Source organism: Gorilla gorilla, chromosome 21 (assembly GCF_029281585.2).
Source record: "Gorilla gorilla gorilla isolate KB3781 chromosome 21, NHGRI_mGorGor1-v2.1_pri, whole genome shotgun sequence".
NCBI lineage: Eukaryota > Metazoa > Chordata > Mammalia > Primates > Hominidae > Gorilla > Gorilla gorilla.
Genome location: NC_073245.2, coordinates 12,786,987 through 12,799,878, shown reverse-complemented (window position 1 = coordinate 12,799,878; position 12,892 = coordinate 12,786,987). Strand labels below are relative to the sequence as shown.

At 39.3% G+C, this 12,892-nt stretch overlaps 1 protein-coding gene across 9 annotated transcripts in view; it reads right to left on the bottom strand.

Annotated features, from left to right (window-relative positions):
* The window catches only part of PTPRA (protein tyrosine phosphatase receptor type A), a 166,024-nt gene that overhangs the window by 143,715 nt on the left and 9,417 nt on the right, over window positions 1–12,892 (bottom strand). For 2 of the 9 annotated variants that reach the window (XM_063702261.1, XM_055372438.2), the window contains exon 2: window positions 9,665–9,797. The exons of 5 other annotated variants lie outside the window; for them this stretch is intronic. The gene's annotated coding sequence lies outside the window, so the exon portion shown is untranslated. Of the gene's footprint in view, window positions 1–7,295; window positions 7,376–9,664; window positions 9,798–12,892 lie in introns of all 9 variants that reach the window. 2 more of the 9 variants (XM_063702263.1, XM_063702264.1) reach the window with 1 other exon arrangement.

The window sequence follows — 12,892 nt, the reverse complement described above, 5'->3', positions numbered from 1 at the left end:
ACAGACCATATTCTTTAACCACAATGTATAATCTATAAATCCGTTACAAAAAGATAACTAGAAAAAACCTATTTGAAAATAAGAGACACTTATAAATACATACAGATCAAAGAAAAAAACAGAATGAAAATCAGAAAATAGTCTCATCTGTTATTGAAAAAACTGAACCAAAATATCAGTAATTTGACTCCATCAACATATAACATAAAAAAGACATTGTACATCATGATCAAGTTGTGCTGAACATTAAAAATTGGTTAATAAGCCGGGTGCGGTAGCTCACACCTGTAATCCCAGCACTTTGGAAGGCCAAGGCAGGTGGATCACTTGAGGCAGGAGTTCGAGAACAGCCTGGCCAAGATGGGGAAACCCCATCTCCACTAAAACTTCAAAAATTAACCAGACTAATTCCAGGTGTTTGGTGGTGCACACCTGTAATCCCAGCTACTTGGGAGGCTGAGGCACGAGAATTGCTTGAACGCAGGAGGCTAAGTTTGCAGTGAGCCAGGATCATGACAGTGCACTCCAGCCTGGGTGACAGAGCAAGACTCTGTCTCAAAAAATAAATAAATAAATAAAATACAGTTATCAATACTACAGTTGTCATGACAATCTTAAAATGAGGAAAATCAATCCCTGATCTGGAAGAGTTCAGGAGCCTTCAGCAATTACGTGATATTTCAGCTGGGTCTAAAAGAATACGTAGTAGGCTGGGCGTGGTGGCTCACACCTGTAATCCCAGCACTTATGCACTTTGGGAGGCTGAGGTGGGTGGATCACTTGAGGTCAGGAGTTCTAGACCAGCCTGGCCAATATGGTGAAGCCCCATCTCTACCAAAAATACAAAAATTAGCTGGGTGTGGTGGCGCATGCCTGTAGTCCCAACTACTCAGGAGGCTGAGGCACGAGAAACACTTGAACCTGGGAGGCAGAGGTTGCAGTGAGCCAAGATTATACCACTGCACTCCAGCCTGCTGACAGATCAAGACTCTGTCTAAAATAAATAAATAAATAAATAACAAGTAATAGTATAGTTATTTAGGCTTTTGTTTAATGAATTCAGTTTCAAAGAGAAAGACAAACTACTTTTTTTTTTGGGGGGGTGAAGGAGTCTCGCTCTGTCGCCCAGGCTGGAGTGCAGTGACGTGATCTCTGCTCACTGCAAGCTCCGCCTCCCGGGTTCACCCCATTCTCCTGTCTCAGCCTCCCGAGTAGCTGGGACTACAGGCGCCCGTCACCACGCCCGGCCAATTTATTTGTATTTTTAGTAGAGACGGGGTTTCACCGTGTTAGCCAAGATGGTCTTGATCTCCTGACCTCGTGATCCACCCGCCTCAGCCTCCCAAAGTGCTGGGATTACAGGCATGAGCCACCAGGCCTGGCCCTCAAACTAAATCTTATACGTACAATCTTTGACAGTCCTTTCACAGTTAAAGTGAAGATCACAAACTGGTAGCACAGTGGGATAAAAAAAAAAAAATTGGCCAGCACAGTGGCTCATGCCTATAATTCTAGCACCTTGGGAGGCCAAGGCTGGAAGATCACTTGAGCCCGGGAGTTCAAGACCAGATCAAGCAACACAGCAAGACTCCATCTCTTAAAAAAACACAAAAAAACTGAAGTTGAACTCATTTAGACAAGCGTTGGAAACTCCAGTGTGGCACAGGACCCAACAGATTTACTTCTGTCATTCACATTGACTACACAGCCTTGAAAAATGTATTTGAGTTTGGAACCCCTGACTCACTTAATGCCAAAAATAAGCAGGATTATGGGGAGGAGAAGAGAAGGAAGAGGCATTTTCAAAACCTGCTGAGTTTTGAGGGCATTATAGAGGCTGAAAGTTTCTGGTTTTAATGTATTCTCCAGTTTTAAAATCAGAAAAGAAAATCTACAAAACTGGAAGACAAACACTGAACCAAACATTTCTGTATCAATAAACCTCATATAAAATTATTCTGCTGTTTGATTATATAACTATTATGTTCTATGGCAACCTACTGATGAAATACGGGAATACCAAAAATAATTAACTACTTTTCTCCATGTCATTATCTCCACCATATTAAAAATACTTTCTTGAAAAAGATGCTATTGTTATTTTAATTACTCACATGAGACTATTTCAAATTCTTAACTTTAGTTCTAGTAGAATGCTTATATATTTAATATCTGGTATAAATATTAATTATATAGTATAGTCTACTGTATATATATATATATCAAAATCTTTGTAGGCAATATATCTGCAAGAAATAAGACACATCTAGAATAGACACACGTAATCTTCAAAAGCAGTGTGTACCATGCTTTTACATACTCTTTGGTCATTGGGTTAGAAGGTCATGTGCCAAGAAGGAAATGGTTCTGGGCTGTCCTTCAAAAGGCAGAGTGAAAGATTTCCCAAGTAACATGAAGATTTTCATGAGCCATGGATAAGCAACAATAAACAACCAGCTGACAATAAAAACAGATCCATATACCATTTTGGGGATGAAAATATAGCTAAGGATTAAATGTGATTAAATATATGATATATATGATATACCATATATACATGATGTATCATATAGCTACATAATACATTAAGTACAGCTAAGATTAAATATTTCTAATCTAAACTGTCATCTAAATGTAAGAAATCTCCAGCTCTCTTAAATGTCCAGTTGATGTGCATAACTCCATCTGCCAGCCATGCTATCTGGCTGCTCTGAGGGACACATGGTATTCTTGCTGGAGTCATGTAGTTGATTATACTTTATACTCAGGTCATGTCGTCTCATTTAAAGGGAATACCAGTTCACTCTACAAAGCTATCAACTGTAATCCATAAGTGTAAGATCTTTAGTATGGTTCTATTGGAGTAAATCTCTCATTCCTACTACAAACCAGGCACTGCATTAGCAGCTGGAGATATAAAACTGCAAAACAAACAAGTCCCATAAATCCCTGCCCTCAAAGAGCACCCAGTTTAATTGAGAAACAAACTAATACAACTTTGACATTCAAAGAAATGTTCACAAAAACCAAACCTTTCAAGAGCCGTTGGATACCATTATGATTTATTATACAGAATACAATTAAGACAGAATTGACAGTGAAATTCCTTCAAATCTTGATAAATGTATAAAAACAGAATTAATGCTGGCTTCCTTCTGAATATCATTTTTCACACAGAAAGTCTTAATCCCTTCAGGAGAGCTGTGGCCTACCTAAAGCAGAAAATAAAGACAGAATTAGATGCTAAGTGAGGCTTGGCTCACTGAACAGCTAAACCGAACTTAGTTCTGCTGCCACTAAACTCAACTGGGTAAATAAAGATGCTCCTTGCCCTACAATGGGGCTATATTCCAATATACCCACCATAAACTGAAAATATCGTTTAAGTAGGAAATGCATTTAACACACTTTACCTACCGAATGCCATAGTTAGCCTAGCCTACCTTAAATGTGTTCAGAACACTCACATTAGCGTACAGTTGGGCAGAATCACCAGGCAACACAGTATACCATGGAGTATACTCATTTACCCTCCTGATCACATGGCTGACTGGGAGGTGTGGGTCAATGCTTCTGCCCAGCACCGTGAGAAATTGTCACACTGCATATCACTAGCCTGGGAAAAGATCAAATTTCAAAATTGGAAGTACAATTTCTACTGAATACGTATATCACACCAGCTTTCCCACCATCATAGTATAAAAATCATAAGTTGAACCATCATAAATCAGGGACCATCTATAATGTGAATCCATGCTTCAGTAAATTACATACAGTTGGCCCTCTCTTCTTTTTTTTTTTTTTTGAGACAGAGTCTCATTCTGTTGCCCAGGCTGGAGTGCCATGGCAGGATCTTGGCTCACTGCAACCTTCACCTCCCGGGTTCAAGCAATTGTCCTGCCTCAGCCTCCAGAGTAGCTAGGATTACACGCACCTGCCACCATGCCTGGCTAATTTTTGTATTTTTAGTAGAGACACGGTTTCACCATATTGGCCAGGCTGGTCTCGAGCTCCTAACCTCAGGCAATCCTCCCACCCCAGCCTCCCAAAGTGCTGGGATTACGGGTGTGAGCCACCGCGCCCAGCCCAGTTGACCCTCTCTATCTGTGGGTTGCACATCCACAGATCAAAAAAATAAACAAATAAAACCATAAAATAAGAAACAAACTTAAAAATACAGTATAATAGCTATTTACATAGTATTTGCATTGTTTTAGCCATATAGGTAATCTGGAGATTATTTAGGGCCTATAAAGTACACAGGAGGATGTGCATAGGTTACATGCAAATATGCCATTTTATATAAGGCACCTGAGTATCCCTGGATTTTGATCTCCATGGGGGGGATCCTGGAATCAATCACCTGAATATACTAAGAGACAACTGCATTACTATACCTTTTGGACTATCAGGATCCTTCTGAGACTATAAATGTTTAATCTACATATGCCAATGTGTGAATTATCATATGATATAAGTGTATGAATTATCATACAATAAGTGACTTGACAGATACAAGCACAGAATCTACACTGGGTCAGACTTGGAGTAGTCAGTAAGGAAATGCTGACTGGAGGAGCTGATCTCTATCTGATAAATTATAATGTCAAGTAAGAAGGAGGGAGGTGGGCAGTCCAATCAAAGACAGAGAGCAAGAAAGAGCACAGCACCACCAAGGATCAAGCGGCAGTGGGCTCAGAGAAAAGATAAGGCTACCAACGTTAAGAGGAGTTGGATCATGAGGGCCTGCTCTGTTAAGGAGTTTGGATTTTATTCACAGAATCTAAAGTTGGGAAGTTAAAGAGATCACTTTTGGCAGCCATCTAATCAATGACTTGGAATAAGAAACTAATAATGAGTAGACAACAAGGGAACCTGCAGCAGTCATCTAGGTGAGAAGCAGCCTGAATTAAGGGATAGTAGAAATGGTGGAAAATAGGCAAATTTGAGAAATGTTACGGATGTAAAACAGTTAGGAACAGATCACCAACCAGATGAACGACATTCAAGTTTCCAGTTTGGGTCACTGTGTTGTGCCATTCATCAAGATAGAGATTATAAAAATAACACACTGAAAAGGAAGATGAGTCAGTTCTGAGACTGTTGTAGGCACCTGGGAGATAGCCCAATGGAGACCAGTAGGCTGTTGGCTGTAATCCAGATGGGTTCTGAGGACAAAGTTTCTCCTAATTAGCAAGGAAGCTGAAACCATGGACATGTGCTTCCAGGAAGAACGTGTAGAATCAACACAAGAAGGCCAGAGATGGAATCTTTGGTAACTCAAACAAGGAGTGGTCAAAGAAGAGGGGCCTAGGGAACTGAGGAGAGGCCACAAAGATAGAAAGAGGAAAACGAGGAGAATGTGTCACATGACTCAGGGAAAGACAGTTCAGGGAATAAAGACTGTAAAGTTGATCACATTTACCCAGCTTTTTTCTCTCTTCCCTCTCCCATCCTTTTCACATTCTCCCCTGTTAAAATCAGAAAGGTAAAAAGTTATTCTGCGATAATTCAAATAATGCTACACTGTGCCCCAAATCAACTACTAGGGAGGGAAGACAGAGAATCAAGATCATTATATTTTCTAACATTTATTAAAGATTTACTATGTGCTAAGAACTGTGCTAAGCATTTACCACGCACTATCTAATGCTTAAAACAAACAAATACATAGAGTACTACAGCTGAACCCATTTACTAGGTGACAAAAGTGAATCTCAGAAGAGCTAAGTATTTTGCCCAAGTTCACAAAAAGCATGGCAGGCATGGAATATGAACCCTAGTCTATCCAACACCCAAAATTAAAATAACTGTAGGGCCTGACAAGGAATATATAAAAGAAACACAAAATCCAATTTGACCAGGAAAAAAAAATTGATTGAAGGGTTATTTTTGAAGAATAGGCCAGGCATGATGGCTTATGCCTATAATCCCAGCACTTGGGCAGGCTGAGGTGGGAGGACTGTTTGAGACCAGGAATTTGAGATCAACCTAAGCTCATAGTGAGGCCTCATCTCTACAAAAAAAAAAAAAATCAAAAAATTAGCTGGGCATGATGACGTACATCTGTGGTCCCAGCTACTTACTCAGGAGGCTGAGGCGGGAGGATTGCTTGAGCCCAGGAGGTCAAGGCTGCAGTGAGCCATGACTGCACCACTGCACACCAGCATGGGCAACCTACCAAGACCCTGTCTCAAAAAAAGGTATGGGGGGTTGCAAAACAAACTCTGAACATGGATTCCCCCTTTGATGCCACATTCAGGACTCTTAACATAAGGAAAGGCACAGCATCTCTTGAGTAGAATTATCCTGGAAACACAGAGCCCTTAGTTCCCTTTCCCAGTCTCAAATCTCTGACCAATAATAACTGTATCATGATTCCGTATTTTTAATCTGATAACCACAGCTTTCTGAGATGATAAAACTGTCCTCCTTAATTGGGCAAGTGGCATCACAACCCCAGAAAGAAAAGACATGAGCAATAAAATGAGGTATAGTATATCAAACTCATGGTACTACTAGTACTTTTGCGTTAAGTTTAGGGTATGTGTTTTTTAAATGTTGGTAATTCAGATTCAGCTAATGAAAAGCGTTGGAAGTCTTAACCAAAACCTGTTTTACTACATTTACAAATTTAATTTCTTAGTATCACAGACTGCCCAAGAGCTTAAGAAGTTTCTGTTTAAGGTGGTAACTCTGACCTGTCAAGGACTGACTGTGCCTGACAGACTGACTGTGTAAATGTATTTTAAACATCTAAGGAAATTTAATTCACTAAGTAAGGGGCCTGGAGCAATTAAATCTGTTAAATTTATATTAACTTAATTGACAAGCAGGTGAAAATTACTATTCTTATTTCTATACAAAATGCCTATGCTTACAAGTACAATAACAAGACTAAAAGAAAACTGGGTTTTAAATTTACCACTTTAATACATATTAATTTAAAGCCCAAATAATTTTAAAATAGTCCTTCTGTACAGAAAAGCCCTTTTCCCACATCAAAAAACTTACACATATAACTGAGCTGCTCTATTAACCACTACTTGCTCAACAAAAGCCCTCTTCAAAGTAGAACCTTTGAAAACTTACCAAGTACAACTGGATAAGTATGGATGGTTTAAGTAATCTCTCCCTCTAACACTGGGGAAACCGAATTGAGCTCCACTTAAGATCCCACCCAAAGGTAAGAACATCTCATCTCAATCTGCTATAACATTCACCCCTTTTGATAAACATAAAACTCTCCTATCTTCCCTTATTGTTACTTGAAATACCAAACTTAAGTAACTTACATTTTATGAGCATGTAGTACTTCAGGATGGTTTCACAAGTATTGCTCATAGCACTTGTGGATGCCTATGGAAAGGGAAAGCTGAAAGGCAGGGGGAGAGAAAACTACCTTTTACTATATATACTTTTAGAACTATTAACATGGACACATATTATTCAAATATATACATAATTTTAAATTAAGCAAAATTTTGAGACAAACACTAACAAACCTTTTTTTTTTTTTTTTAATGCTTTTTCTTTTTGAGACAGGGGTCTCACTCTGCTGCCCAGGCTGGAGTGCTGTGGTATGTTCACTGCAGCCTTGACCTCCTGGGCTTAAGCAATCCTCCCACCTCAGCCTCCCAAGTAGCTAGGACTATGGGTGCATGCCATTACACCTGGCTAGCTTTTATTTTTCTGTAGAAGCAGGGTCTCACTATGCTGCCCAGGCTGGTCTCGAACTCCTGGGCTCAAGTGATCCTCCCATGTTGGCCTCCGAAAGTGCTAGGATTACAGGTGTGAGCCACCACACCTAGCCTGAAAATGCATTTTCAAACTTATGTCTTCCCCACCATGTCAGTCATATTGAGAATCACTGATTTAGGGGTTCACAACTGCTGCTGATGGCACTACTGCTCACTGGGCATGAAATACAGGAAGAAAAGGGGTTTTCTTTGTCTTCCACCAGCTGGTAGCAAGAACCTAGCCCAGGTATAGTCTCCCTGAGCTTCTTCTATTTGTCATCTGTGTTTGAGGGCTTTGAGGGACCATTCTAGCTAACACCCCAAACTGGGGAGAGAGAAATACTGGCTGGAAATCACTGTGAAATCTGTCCCTGTTAACAAAGTGGGCAGGCCCAAGAGGTAAGAGGCACTGGAAGGCAGTGATCTCACAGACAGCATGAGCAGAGGCACTGAGTCAGGGACAGTCACATCACTGGGGACATGGGAACCAGGAGAGCAGAAGTATCCCCGTAAAAGCTTGGGCCTCCAGTTCCTTTTAGACAGTGAAAGTCCTGGAACTATCCCACACTGCTCTGGTAACAGTGCTGCTAACATTATCAAAGGAAGACATTCTCTTTATTAATGGTAGTATCAATGCATTTACAATATTGTAATAAGCCACTTGTCAACCAATATTTGAAAATTAGTTGCTCGTTAAGCTATTTGTCAATCAATATTTAAGAACTACTTGCACAATTCACAGGGGCCAGGTTTCAACTTCTTCCCACACACAAAAGCTCAGTTCATTAACTAGCAATCATCTCTTCCAAAAAGCCAGAAATCTAGAACCCTAATGCCTCTACTGCTTAAATCATACTTGTCCATGTATCTCCATCCCTATCACCACTCCTCCCACCCTAAGCCAATCCAGAACACCATCATCACTGGCCACATTTGCTCTAATAAACATCAAATAAGTCTCTCTACCCTGCCCAGTCCGTTCTCCACAAACAAACATTTTACTGCACATCCACCAATAAATAAGAGTATACATCCCCAACACATGTTCATTTATAAACAGAACACAGGTACTAATACCTATAAATACTACAAAACATTTCAAATGAAATACATAATGATCACAATAATGGTACTCCCATCAATTAAAATAGTAATGTAAAACCCATCTTAAAAATATTTTAGTGCGATCCATATGATTAAATATTTCTCATTATGTTTGAAAAATCTCATTTTAATATTTTATTATAGAGCAATTTAAAAGTCTGATTCCAAGTTTTAATGCTATCATAACCAAAAAGAAACATGAATCCAAAGGAAGAAGCACTATGGCTGTGTTTACTAAACTGTGATAATCATTTTTTCACCCCATTATACAAATATTTCCTTTTAAATATGGCTAGCAAATATCCATCTTCTGTGATATACTTTTGAAAATTAATCAAAGATACTACATTTTTTTATTTCTTTTTCTTCTTTTCCTTTTTTTTGAGACAGAGTTTCACTCTTGTTGCCCAGGCTGGAGTACAATGGTGCGATCTCGGCTCAGGGCAACCTCCACCTCCCAGGTTAAAGCAAGTCTCCTGCCTCAGCCTCCCGAGTAGCTGGGATTACAGGTATGCACCACCATGCCAGGCTAATTTTGTATATATATATATATTTTTTTTAGTAGAGACGGGGGTTTCTCCATGTTGGTCAGGCTGGTCTCGAACTCCCAACCTCAGGTGATCCGCCCGCCTCGGCCTCCCAAAGTGCTGGGATTACAGGTGTGAGCCACCGTGCCCGGCCACATTTTTCTATTTCTAACAAATGGACTTGAAATCCACTAAAACTCTTCCCTTACAGTGGTTTCTCTTTTAATTTTTTACTATGGGAATTCTCAAACATATACAACAGTAGAGAAAATACTATAATAAACCCTTATATACCTATTATCCAGCTTCAATAATTATCAACATATGGCAATTCTTGTCTCGTCTGTAATCCTCCAAACATGCTGAATTATTTTAAAGCAAATTCCAGATATCAACATCATTTCATCCAAAATACTTCAGTACTTATCTGTAAGAGAAAGGAGTCTTTCTTTTTAATGTAACCATACTACTATAATAACACCTTTAAAAAATTAAAATTGTTTAAAAATCATCTAATATACAAGTGGTTTTCAAATTTAAATTACTCCCAACGGGCTCATAAATAACTTTTTACAGTTGGTTTGCATGAAACAGGATCTAAACAAGATCTATACTTATGTTCAATTAATATGTTTCAAGTCTTTTTTATTTTTTCCAAGACAGAGTCTTGCTCTGTCGCCCACACTGGAGTGCGGTGGCATGATCTCACTGCAACCTCCGCCTCCCGGGTTCAAGCAATTCTCCTGCCTCAGCCTCCTGAGTAGCTGGGATTATAGGTGCATGCCACCACGCCCGGCTAATTTTTGTATTTTTAGTAGAGACGGGGTTTCACCATGTTGGTCAGGCTGTTCTCGAACTCCTGACCTCATGATCCGCCCACCTCGGCCTCCCAAAGTGCTGGGATTACAGGCGTGGGCCACCACGCCCAGCCTCAAGTCTTTTTTAATCTGTAGCAGTTCGTGTACTTTTTTTTCTTGCCATTCATTTGAAGTAAATGGGTTCATTTGTCCTACAATATTTTTCACATTCTAAATTTGCCAATTATATCCTATAAACCAGTAATCAGATCTACACTAATCAGAGGAAGGTTTGACTCTGTTTGTTGGGGCAAGCAAGACTATTTCATGAATGATATGTTCTTCCTAGTATCACATAGAAAGAATATAAGATTTGGTTGTCCCAATTTTAGAGATGTTATGATTGATCAGAAGATTGTCACACTGATCCCTTTATTATAAAGTTCCCTAATGGTTTTAACAGCCACTGGTGACCAATGCCTAGATTCTTTATTTCATTAGATCATCTGGAAATGTTTTTAGAAACACATTTGGAGATTTTTATTAGGTTACAAAATTGTTTCTAAGTTTTTCATGTGTAAAATTATGAGAATTTTATAGATGCAACAAAATCACAGTGAGATCATGAGTCATTAAGGAAATGCAAATTAAAACATAATGCAATACCACTTTACACCTACTAGGATGGCTACAGTTAAAAAAAACAAACAACAAGTGTTGACAAGTATATGGAGAAACTGATACACTCATACACTGCTGCTGGGATTGTAAAAAGGTGCAGGCGTTCTTTTTGTTCCTCAACAAAGTTAGTGGTTCCTCAAACCGGGCGCAGTGGCTTGTGCCTGTAATCCCAGCGCTTTGGGAGGCCGAGGCGGGTGGATCACGAGGTCGAGACCATCCTGGCTAACACTGTGAAATCCCGTCTCTACTAAAAACACAAAAAATTAGCCGGACGTGGTGGCGGGTGCCTGTAGTCCCAGCTACTCGGGAGGCTGAGGCAGGAGAATGGCGTGAACCCGGGAGGCAGAGCTTGCAGTGAGCCAAAATCGTGTCACTGCACTCCAGCCTGGGCGACAGAGCGAGACTCCGTCTCAAAAAAAAAAAAACAAAAAAAACACAGAGTTACCATTTGACTCAGCAGTTCCACTCCTAGATCTACCCAAAAGGATATGTCCACGCAAACAGCTGAACACACAACCCACAGATGGGAAAAAATATTTACAGATCGTATATCTGATATGGGACTTATATCTAAAAATATATAAGTAACTCAATAATAAAAAGAGCAATAACTAAATTTTAAAATGAGCCAAGTATCTGAATAGACATTTCCCCAAAGAACATACATAAACGGCCAACAGCACATGAAAAGATGCACATCATAAATCATCATGGAAATGCAAATAAAAACCACAATGAGATACAACTTCACACCCACTAATATGGCTATAATCAAAAAGAGAGTAACAAATGTTGGCAAAGATGGGAGACATTGGGACCCCTAAGCATTGCTGGGAGAAACTGGACCCCTATTGTATTGCTGCTGGAACCCTTGTGAGTTGCTACTGGGAATGGGTAGTCACTTTAGAAAACAGTTTGACAGCCCCTCAAAGTTAGTCACCGTTTAACCCAGCAATCCTACTCCTAGGTATATATATATATACCCAAGAGAAATTAAAACCTATGACTACACAAAAATTTATACATGAATATTCATAGCAGCATTATTCATAAAGCCAAAAAGTAGAAACAAATAGATGTTCATCAATTGATGAACCAGTTAGCCAAATGTTATATATCAATATAACGGAATATTATTCAGCCATAAGAAGGAATGAAGTACTGATACATGGTACAACATGAATGAACCCCAGAAACATTATGCTAAGTAAAAGAAGCCAGCTACAAAAGGTCACATATTGTATGATTTCATTTATATGAAATGTCCAGAATAGGCAAATCCAAAGAAACAGGAAGATTAGTAGTTGCCAGGGACTGGAGGGAGGACAGAATGGGAAGTGAGGCTAATGGGTGCAGGGTCTCTTTTTGGGGTGATGAAATGTTCTTAAACTAGACAGTGGCAAAAGCTGCACAACTCTATGCATATACTAAAAACCACAGAACTATACATTTTAAAAAGGAGAATTTTATAATATGTAAGTTACAGCTTATAATGATCACGTGTAAAAAAAATTACAACGAGGAAAACGCTCTACCGTTGCACATTTCTTTCTAAGAAAAGAAGTAGTTCCTTTCTCATTCACTATTTAAATAATACTTTTACTTGAAGAGACAGATTAAGATATTATTTTTTCAAATGATATTTGCTAGGTTCAGGTTGAATATTCCTTATCTGAAATGCTTGGGACCAGAAGTGTTTCAGATTTAGGTATTTTTCAGATTTTGTACTATTTGCATTATTCCTACTGGTTGCAAAATTAGCTGGGCATGGTGGTGCATGCCTGTAGTCCCAGCTACTCAGGAGGCTGAGGTGGGAGGATCACCCGAGCCCAGGAAGTCAAGGCTGCAATTAGCCATGATCATGCCACTGTGCTCCAGCCTGGGCTACATACAGAGTGAGAACCTGTCTCAAAAAAAAAAAAAAAAAAAAGTGTTGGATTTGGAAGCCTTTTGGATTTCATATTAGGATTACTCAAACTGTAGCCACTTACCATAACAAAAAGTTGGCATTTTTTTAAAAAAGAAAAATGCAAAACTCATCAAC